At 45.9% G+C, this 9,982-nt stretch overlaps 1 long non-coding RNA gene across 2 annotated transcripts in view; it reads right to left on the bottom strand.

The window, feature by feature from the left end:
• Positions 1–1,909: 1,909 nt before the first annotated feature.
• Positions 1,910–9,982, bottom strand: part of LOC114484305 (uncharacterized) — an 11,861-nt gene continuing 3,788 nt past the window's right edge. The window contains exons 2-5 of one of the 2 annotated variants that reach the window (XR_008615783.1): positions 9,732–9,810; positions 4,450–4,554; positions 3,654–3,881; positions 1,910–3,194 (exon numbers count right to left, since the gene is read on the bottom strand). This is a non-coding gene — a long non-coding RNA (uncharacterized lncRNA). Of the gene's footprint in view, positions 3,195–3,653; positions 3,882–4,449; positions 5,683–9,731; positions 9,811–9,982 lie in introns of those variants that run through there. The other variant, XR_003677012.2, reaches the window with a different exon arrangement.

The raw sequence follows: 9,982 nt of genomic DNA, 5'->3' as shown, positions 1-9,982 counted from the left end.
TCTCATAATAGTTACATTTGGAAAGGATTTTCCACATTAAAAAATCACCCCGTGCCCTCTAAATAATTTCCTGTGTAGTTAAAATAGGATCAAATTTTCCAAAAGCCTCAATCCATAGCCAGCTTCTCAGCATCTGTAGGAAGACAGTCATTGTACAAAGAGAGGCACATCTGTATTAGTCTTTCCTTGCTCCCGTCACTCAACACAGCAGGATTTGCTTGGCCCCCTCCTCCCCAAGCTTCAGCTGGGCCCCCTGTGTGCTCACCCCCAGACTTCGCCCAGTCCAGACTCTGGAACTGGAGCTGTCCTTGGAAGACCCTAGGCTCATCGGCCTTCTCTTGAGCCCAAACTCACTCCAGCTACTGACCCACTTCTTTGCTCTTCTTTCCAACAAAACTCTCAGAAGGTTGTTGATACCAGTTGTCTCCAATTCCTTTCCTCCCTTTATCTCTTGAACCCATTGTAGTCAGGCTTTCATCCCACCACGGCCTTGAACTGCTCACGTCAAGGTCACCAGCCAAGTCTGAAGAGTGCTGCGCAGTCCTCATCTTACTTGACCGCTCAGCAGCTGACTGTTCTCTCTGCTGTGAACCCCTTTCTTGGCTTGGCCTCTGGACCACCATTCTCTCAGGCTTCTCCTCCCGCCGCCCTTGTCACCCTCTGCTGGTTCCTCCTCTTCTATGGATCCCCAAGCAATGGAATATTCCAAGACTCAGTCTTAGGACTTCTCCTCTCCTCCTTCTGCATTCAGTCCCTAAGTGATATCTTTGGTCATGTGGCTTTAAATATATTGTGAAAACTACCGAATTCATATTTCAGTTGGGACCTCTCCTCTGAACTCCAGACTCATTTACCCAACTGCTGACTTGATGTTTCCACTTGGATATTACAAGATATCTCAAATTTAACATATGCACAGCTAAGCTCTGATTCCACCTTGCACATCCAGCTCTTCCTGCAGTGTGAATAATGGCCCCCCAAATATGTCCATGTCCTAATCCCTAGAATTATGAACATGTCACCTTACATAGCAAAAGGGACTTTGCAGATGTGATCAAGTTACGAATCTTGAGATGGTGAGATTATCCTGGATTATGTGGGGGGTGGAGCTAATGTCATCACAAGAGTCCTATAAGATAGAGGCAGGAGGATCAGAGTTAAAGAGAGAAAAAGGAGATATGACAGCAGAACCAGAGGTTAGAATGATGTGCTTTGAAGATGGAGGAAAGGACCATGAGCAAAGGAAGGCAGGCAGCCTCTAGAATCTGGAAAAGGCTAAGAAATGTATTCTCCCCAAAGCCTTCAGAAGGAACATAACCCTCCCAACACCTTGACCTTAGACTTCTGATCTCAAGAACTGTAAGAGAGTAAATTTATGTTGTTTTAAGCCACTAAGTCTGTGCCAATTTGTTACAGCAGCAACAGGAAACTAATACATACAGGTTTCTCCATGCCAGTAAAGGGTGTCTCCATCCTTTCTAGTGTCCTAGACTCCAGAGGACAGTAGAGCTGTCTCTGTTTTTCCTCTCACTCACTCACACCCCACATCCAATCCCTCAGCAAATGCTATTGGCTCTACCTTCAAAATATATCCAAAATCCAACAACTTTTCACAACCACCACCAGTACCATTTTGATCTAAACCATCGTCACCTCTTTATCGCAACTATCTCTGAATGAGTCTTCCTAACCCTCTCCCCCCACCCCCTTTGCTCATCTACGGTCGATTCCACTTAGCTGCTAGAGCGAGCAGCTTAAAACATAAGCTAGAGCTTAGCATTACTTTCAAAAAACCTTCAATGGCTTCCCACCTCCAGTGGAATAAAGGTCCAAGTCCTCACCAAGCCCTCTAAGGGCCTTCACAGCCTGGCCCCTAAAGGGGCCCCCTGGCCCCTGGACGCCTCTCTGAGCTCATTTTCTGTCACTACTTCCTTGTTCACTCTGCTCCAATCACACCAGCATGCAGTGGATGGTGGGAGGGGCCACCCAGAACCTTCAAGAACTGAGGACTTAGCGCTGGGTGTGCTGCTGGCTGACAGGCACGGAGGATGCCTTGGAGGAGGAGAGACGGCCCCCCACCCCCTCCCGCCCCTTTCCCATGGCGCCCACGGCTGATGGACACCAGGGTGCGAGAGCTCAGCCCCTCTGCTCAATGTGGGGCAGCCCTGAAGGGTCATCCTATCTCCAGAACTCCTGGCTGGTGGTCTGAGGCGTTTGTTGAGACCATCACAGCTCTTGCTCTTCTTCTGCCCAGTCCTGCTTCCTTGCCCTCCCTTCCCTTCTACAGGTTGACCCCAAGAGCGTTCCCTAATAAACAACCTGTGTGCTAATCCCCAACTCAGACACTGTTCCCTGGGGAACCCGACCTGGGAAGCCCATCTCTGCTATTCCTCCAACGCCCCAAGTACCCTTTTGCCTCAGGGCTTTTGCCCTTACTGTCCCTTCTGCTTGTAAATCTCTTCTCCCGGATATTTGCACAGCCTGCTCCCTCACTGCTTTCAAGTCTCAGCTCACTTGTCCCATAGCGAGTGGCCCTTCCTGACTGCCTTATGTAAAATAGCAGGCACCACCATCAACAAGATTTCTATCCCCCTTAGTCGGCTGAACTGTTTTCTATGTGATTTATCAGTATTTGTTAACTACTTGTTTATTTATTGTCTCTCTTTATACTCTACCTCCATAAGGGCAAGGACTTCATCTGTTTTGTTCATGGCTGTTTCCGTGATAACTAGAATAGTGCCTGCCACACAGCAGGCCAGTGCCGGTCTTCCTCTGACCTGGTTCTAGTCATTGGCCATTGTCATATTCCCTGTGGGTTTCCATCTTGAACCCTTTGATCCCTCGATTCTGAGTCAAGGACATAAGCCATGAAGCTCTTTTTTTTTCCCTAACTTTTTTTTAAAATTAATTAATTTATTTTTGGCTGTGTTGGGTCTTCGTTGCTGTGCGCCGGCTTTCTCTAGTTGCGGCGAGCGGGGGCCACTCTTCATTGCGGTGCGCGGGCTTCTCGTTGCGGGGTCTTCTCTTGTTTCGGAGCACAGGCTCTAGGTGCGTGGCTTCAGTAGTTGTGGCGCGCGGGCTCAGTAGTTGTGGCTCGCGGGCTCTAGGGTGCAGGCTCAGTAGTTGTGGTGCACGGGCTTAGTTGCTCCACAGCATGTGGGATCTTCCCGGACCAGACCTCGAACCAGTGTCCCCTGCATTAGCAGGCGGATTATTAACCACTGCGCCACCAGGGAAGTCCAGCCATGAAACCTTATATCCTCCATGACTAAGGGGCTGCCCTGTTATCTCCTCCTCAGTCTTTCTAGAGATTGCAATCCTGCCCCTATAGTGCAGTCTCTATATATTTGCTATTAGATTAGCGGGAATCCCACCTCTAACTCTCCAGATGCCATTGTATTATCAATTAGTGGACCCCCCCGCCAAAAAAATCTAAGTTCTCATTCTCATCAATGTCCCATCCATGGTCTGGGCATCCTCCCTGAAAGCCATGTCCAAACTATGAGCACACCTTGATCTTCAGCCTCAAGGAGGCATTGGAAGTCAGTGTCACTGCTATAGGAAAAGAAGTTTGCATTTGGACCAGGATGGCCTGGGTTTGCAGCATTCCAGCTCTATCACCTACAGTGGAACACACTCGGCAAGGCACTCACTTCCCTGCGCTCCAGCTTCTGCCCTTGGATAGCAGTCAATGACGTCAGCCTTACGGAGTGGCTGTCCACAACACATGAAGACGTGAAAAACTCATGGAAGGGTCTGGCACATGGTTGGCGGTCAGCAAATTTCTCTCAACTGTACTGAAATCCTCTGAAACATCTGCCCCATTGTGTTCAATGGAGTAGCGCAATGTCCCCAGCAGGGAACTTTCAGACCGGGTGGCTCTGTGTGCAAAATAAAATGTTTCCCAAGGGAACACGTTCAGCATTACATGAAATTCCATGATCATTTCAAACATATTGGAACAATACAACAATAACCTGTGCGGCAAAATTACGTTGTCAGCCAAGTGTACGAGGTCCAGGCATTGTCTCGGGTACAGGAAAGCATGGCTTCAACCTCCAAAAGGTAGCCTTTAATGAACAGGTGACACTAAAGCACTATGAATAGATGGATTTCCCTCTGCCATCCTCACCTTTGCCAGATTGACTGGAAACATTTACTGTAACCCTTGCCAAATTCTCAGAAGTTTTTCTAGTTCCCACTACTTTGCTACTCAAAAGGAAAGGAATAATCGCTTCCGCGGTAGGGTGTGGTATATTTAACAGAGTGCTGAAAGCAAGTTCAACACAAATGACCGATGTTGGCAGACTGCACAGTTCTTGAGTTATTTTTGTGATGGGCAATGTTTTTCTTTTTCATTCCATTTTCCTCCCTCTTGAGCTGGCTAATGATTTCCAGTGAACAGAACTGCATCCAGCACAATCCAGTTAGCCCACATTGAATACCTACCGTCCATGAGAGGTGCTGTGTTGACACTCTTTATTTTCATGGACTCCCAGTCTAGTGAGGCCGGAAAATGAAATGCAGTTGGGATGTTCATCTGTAATTTGCACTCTTGGTTTGCAAGTGGGTCATCCGTTCAGCACAGAAAAGATGAAAATACACAATAAGGTTACCACAACTTCTGAAGTCAGAGCCATTGTCTGTTGGGGAATCAAAACATGTGTAGACACATTATGAAAGTGTTTATGAAAGGGTTCATTCTTCGACATGACCAGGTGTGGAGTTTCCCTGTCCAACCTGGATGAGCCGTTTTGAGTTGGCTTGACAGAACCTCAGGGATCATGTATATTTTCACTCCCTGCACTCAGTGGGCTGTTACATTCACCACCAGCTGCGTGTTCTTTGTGATACTGTCAGGAAGAATGTTTAAAGCCATTATTGATTACTATTGAATCTGACAGACATGGTATCTCCACTCAACCCCCTTTACCCATCCCAATGGACAGGGGTGAGGAAAGTATCCTTGAAGATGTGTCATGTGCACCCAAGAAGGCAGTCAGATTCTACCTTCAATATTCAGCCCATGATTGTTCAGAGATTCCCAAATTCTTCCCGGGGAGCTGAGTACAGGAGTCAAAGGGAACATGTGAGTCAGTGAATATTTTCCAAAAGAAGCCTTGGCACTGAATCTCCAGATTTTATTTTTAAAAAGTATTACATGCTCATGGTAAAAAAAATTAAATAATACACAGTGAAGAGTGAGTCTCCCTCAGCCACTGACCCCCTAGTTCTCTCCCCCAGAGGCAGCTACTCTTACCACTTTTTCACATGTCCTTCCAGGCAGAGTCTATGCATATAAGAGGAGCTTTGATTTCTGAAATGCAGTTTTATACGTCAGCTGAAGTGGTTCATAAGACGCCTTTTACAAATAACTCTCCATGGTAACATAACTTTGGAACACACACAACACACACTCGCACGGACGTACACAAGCACACACACAGTCATTCTCTTAAGCATAAAATGGAGGGGAAATGATGCAACGGAAAGTGACTAGAAAATATATTACAGTAAACTGCAGTGGTTAGTGACTCTCAGATGGTTCCAGACAGCTTTTTGTACAGAAATAGCCCAGCGAGAAAACTCCAGACTACTCAGACTACAGAACAAATCCCAGGAACTTGCTTTTATGCGACCTTCCCCGTGAAGTTCAAGTCTAAACACATCAGAGCTTGGCAGGGCTGCAGGGGTACATTAGCTGACAGACGAAACATTCTAGTTCCTCAGGTTCCCCTTGCTTCTTCCCTCTGAACCTGTAGATTCTTCTAGATTGCACCTGTTCCCCCCACCCCCTGACTCCCAACAACACGCAGAAATGGAGAGCCCCTCAAGTTTCTCTGGGTCACACAGTTGAATAAAAACCCAACTCACTCTCAATGCTCTGAAGGAAAGGGGGAAAACAACCTGGTAAGTAGAAAGTTAAGATATATAGGTACATGTTTGGCAGAAATAAGAAAAATTGTTCCATCTACCAGACTATTCTGGAGCTAAGTGATGGAAAGTGTTGTTCAAATTGGGAAAGTGTATTTGTCTTCCGAGTGGAGGTGCCTGACTGGGAGTGATACAGAGTAACTGTATCACTGTTGTTCCAGAGACTTTCCGTAACTGAAATGTGAATAAGGACATCGGTGGACTAGCTTTTACCGAAGTACTAAACAGAAGAAAAGAGCTGTCATAATTACCAGTAAAATCAGCCAGTCTATAGGAGCCTCATCAAAAGCCAACATTCTAGTATAGGAGCCATGTGGAAGCCAATAGAAAAGGTACCTTTCCACTGTATCATGGAAATACTTGCGAGTGCAGGGTCTTACTCCTAGTTAAGGAAATAGTTACTTGGGGATATGGTTTTGGGGGACCCTGGAAAGATCACTCGCTGAGAAAATAGTACCTCACCTGCTGGCTAGCACCTGAAAATCCTTTGCTAGTTGAGAAAGTCTTAAATTCCTAAATTAACAGAGCAAGTGTAACAAGCAAAGTCCCCTGAAAAGAACAGCAATCATAATAATACTCATTTCCTGAGCACTGACTTATGTTAAGTGCTTCACTTACATTCATATTCAGGACTTTACATGAATGATCTCCTTTAATCCCTGGGGTAGCTGGTCCCTAAGATGGCCCCTCAATGACCCTTGCCTCTGCATATTCATGCCCTTGTGCAGAGCCCTTCCCTTGAATCTGGGCTGGCCCTGTGACTCACATGTAACTAGTAGAATAGGGCAGAAGTGACACTCTGTGGCTTCCAAGCCTAGATTAGGAGAAGCCTTACAGATTCTGCCTCAGTCTCTTGGGACGGTCACTCTGGGGAAAGTCAACCATCATGTGAGAAATCCAATTCTTGGTGGGGAGGGGGGATAAATTAGGAGTTTGGGATTAACATACACACACTACTATATATAAAATAGGTAAAGAACAAGCACCTACTGTATAGCACAGGGAACTCTATTCAAAATCTTGTAATAACCTATAATGGAAAAGAATCTGAAAAAGAACATATATATATATGTAAAACTGAATCACTGCTGTACACTTCAAACTAACACAACATTGTAAATAGTCTATACTTAAATTTTTTAAAAAAAGAAATTCAATTCTGCTAAAACTGCCATGTTGTGAGGAAGCCCAAGCTAACCATGTGGGGTGGCTCAATGGAGAAAGAGATGCCCAGCCAGTCCTCAGCTATTCCAGCCACCCCATGCCAGGTACCAGGCATGTGAATGAAGAAGCCATCTTGGGCATCCAACTCAAAGTAGCCATTGGGTGATTCCAGCCCCAACCAACATCTGACTACAACTACATGTGAGACCCTAAGTGACAATTGCCCAGCTGAGCCCAGCCAATCCACAGAACTATTAGAAATAGTAATAAATTGGTGTTTTAAACCACTACATTTTGGAGCATTTTGTTACACAGCAATAAATTACTGTAACAATCTCCCCATTTACTCCACAAGATTTTGAATATCACAGTTAACTCTGCAACATCCATTTCGCTCTTTCTTCACTGTGCAATTTGAAGAACTGACCGCAGTCCAGGGGTAGCCCTGATTAGTCTATGTTAGTGGTTCTCAAAGAGAGGTCCAGCAGCTTCAGTGTTATCTCAGAACTTGTCAGAAAGGCAAATTCTCAGGCTCTTCTCTAGACCTATTGAATCAGAAACTCTGGCACTGAGTTTCTGTGGTTTAATAAATCCTTCAGGTAATTCTGACGATGTTCAAGTTTGAGAACCACTGGTCTGTATACCAATCATGGTAATCATGTCCCTACCTTGCTGGTAATTGGTTTAAGAACCCAGGCCTAAGCCAATCAGCACATAGCATTCCCTTGGTATCAGTTATCAGTTCTTGGTCGAGGGCATTGCCCTCTCTGTCCTGCTGGCAGCCACCCTGATTGTGAAAGAAGCCAGTCTTAAGATGCAGCTGACACTGAGGATGGAAGGCAGAGATGCAGAAGAAACCTGGGCCCCTGACACCAGGGTTCAGTCAGCCTGTCCCACCTTTGAACTTCCGATTACGTGGGTCAATATATCTCCTTTTGGTTAAACCTACTTGAGTTTGCTTTTTGGCTACTTGCAGCTGAAAGCACACTACCAGGTACGGTGAGTGTTATGACCTGTATTGTACATAGGAGAGGTCAGGCAATTTGCAATAGTTTAGACAACTAGGAAGCAGAAGAGTGAGAATTTGAACCCAGGTCTCTTGGTTTTTTGTCAAAGCCCACCCTTATAATGAAGCCATGAAAGGGTGAGATTTGCACTTTTCCTGAGAGTAGAGGGTTTAAGGTTTGGTTTTGGTGGGTTAGGGTCTTGAGAATACATGAAGGGAGTGGGCGTCTGACAGAAGAATGGAGACCATGGAATGAGGAGAAGGCCCAGAGAGCAGAGAGGGAGATGCATAAAAGACAGTTCCTGCTGAATTCTATTCAGGGCTGGCTTGTGCTCTGGTATTTCTTCATGTCCCTGAGTTGGATGATGCCCTTTCTCTTCTCCTTTCCTCCCAAACAGACTGACATATCATGTTGTTTTTCAAGAAAGAGTCTGGAAGACTGTAAAGCGAGTGTTCCTTTGAGGAGCAGGCTGATTCGTCCAAGTAGTTCTATAAACTGCAGCCGCCCACATCATGCTACTCCAGAGACAGTTTATAATCACAAAAGGAACAATCTGCAGGATTCTAGTTGTCAATGCTGCTGAAACGTAGCAGCAGCAGACCTTTGCAAAGACACATGAGCCATGACATGAATTCAGGATTTTTATAATCTTGGGGATCCCTGGGCCCCGAGCCCTCTCAGTGGATGCCAACATCTGTGGGGGGCTCTCACCTCTAGCCCACCACCCTGTCCACTCCCACTGTATTCCTGCCTCCTCTGGTCCCCCTCAGAAAGTGAGCAGGCTACTTTTAACCTGTAATCTGAAGCCCAGTACAGAGCAGTCCCGAGGTACCAGGGTGGCGCAGCTACAGGACATTTTCAGGCAAAATATGAAACAAGGCTTCCGAGGAACAAGGCAAACAAGAAGGTGACAACTCTCCAACAAACATCCAAGTTGACAATAAGGGCGGACCATCCTTGATAAAAATTCTGATGGAGGACTTTGTCCTCTAACTGGTGTCCTTTCCCAGTGCCAAAATAATGCCCTGCATGCACAGAGTCTTTGGTAAATGCTTGCTGCTTCCCAGAGCAATCTGTTTCAAATTAGGAGAAAGTCCTCCATCAGAACTTTTACACCAGTTAGAGGACAGTTCTTCCAAAGATGTTTGGAAGCAACTATAAAACATGTCAACATGTGGAAAATACACTCAATTCTGTGCTAACACAAATTGTTTCTAGGTAGTGGGTGCTTATGTATTGATATATAAACTAATTGAATCCTCACGATGGCCCTGTGAAGTAGGTTCTGTTATTATCCCTTTTTACTGAGAAGGAAACTGAGGCACTCACTTAAGTCATTTGCCCAAGGTCACACAGGATACAAACCGCAGCAGCCTGGCTCTGGAGGCCACGTTCCTAACCAAGCCACAGGGAGGAACACAGACATCAGTGGAGTTGATCCAGGCAGCTTCTTGGAGGCGGTAAGTTTTAACAAAGAATGATACAGATTCAGGGCAATGTTGGCGGTAAATGAGAATGAGCTAGAGTTGAAAAAAGAAGAAAAAGGCTCCCCTTTTTGCTATCCTATGTTACTTTTAGTGTTTGTAATGCGCACTCTAATGGAAGGTCTCTTCCTTAAACACTTACATTTGATTGTTCCATGAGTCCTGGGTCCTGGGGTGCCCGCATTCCAAGACTGAAGTGCTTTAGAACCAGAGTTATGGGTCTGGAAAGGACAATAAGAGCACCAGGTTCACCCTCCTTATTTTACGGACAAAGAAACTAAAGCTCAAAGAGATTCTGCAGTGCCCAGACCAGCACGCCCAGCCTCCTGGCTCTCTGTGGAGGTCCTCATACCCTCCCTCACAGGACGGCCTGGATACCGCCTGGATGCCGCT

Source organism: Physeter macrocephalus, chromosome 18 (genome assembly GCF_002837175.3).
Source record: "Physeter macrocephalus isolate SW-GA chromosome 18, ASM283717v5, whole genome shotgun sequence".
Classification (NCBI taxonomy): Eukaryota; Metazoa; Chordata; class Mammalia; order Artiodactyla; family Physeteridae; genus Physeter; species Physeter macrocephalus.
The sequence above is the reverse complement of the archived record's forward strand: the minus strand, read 5'-3'. Positions and strand labels throughout refer to the sequence as shown.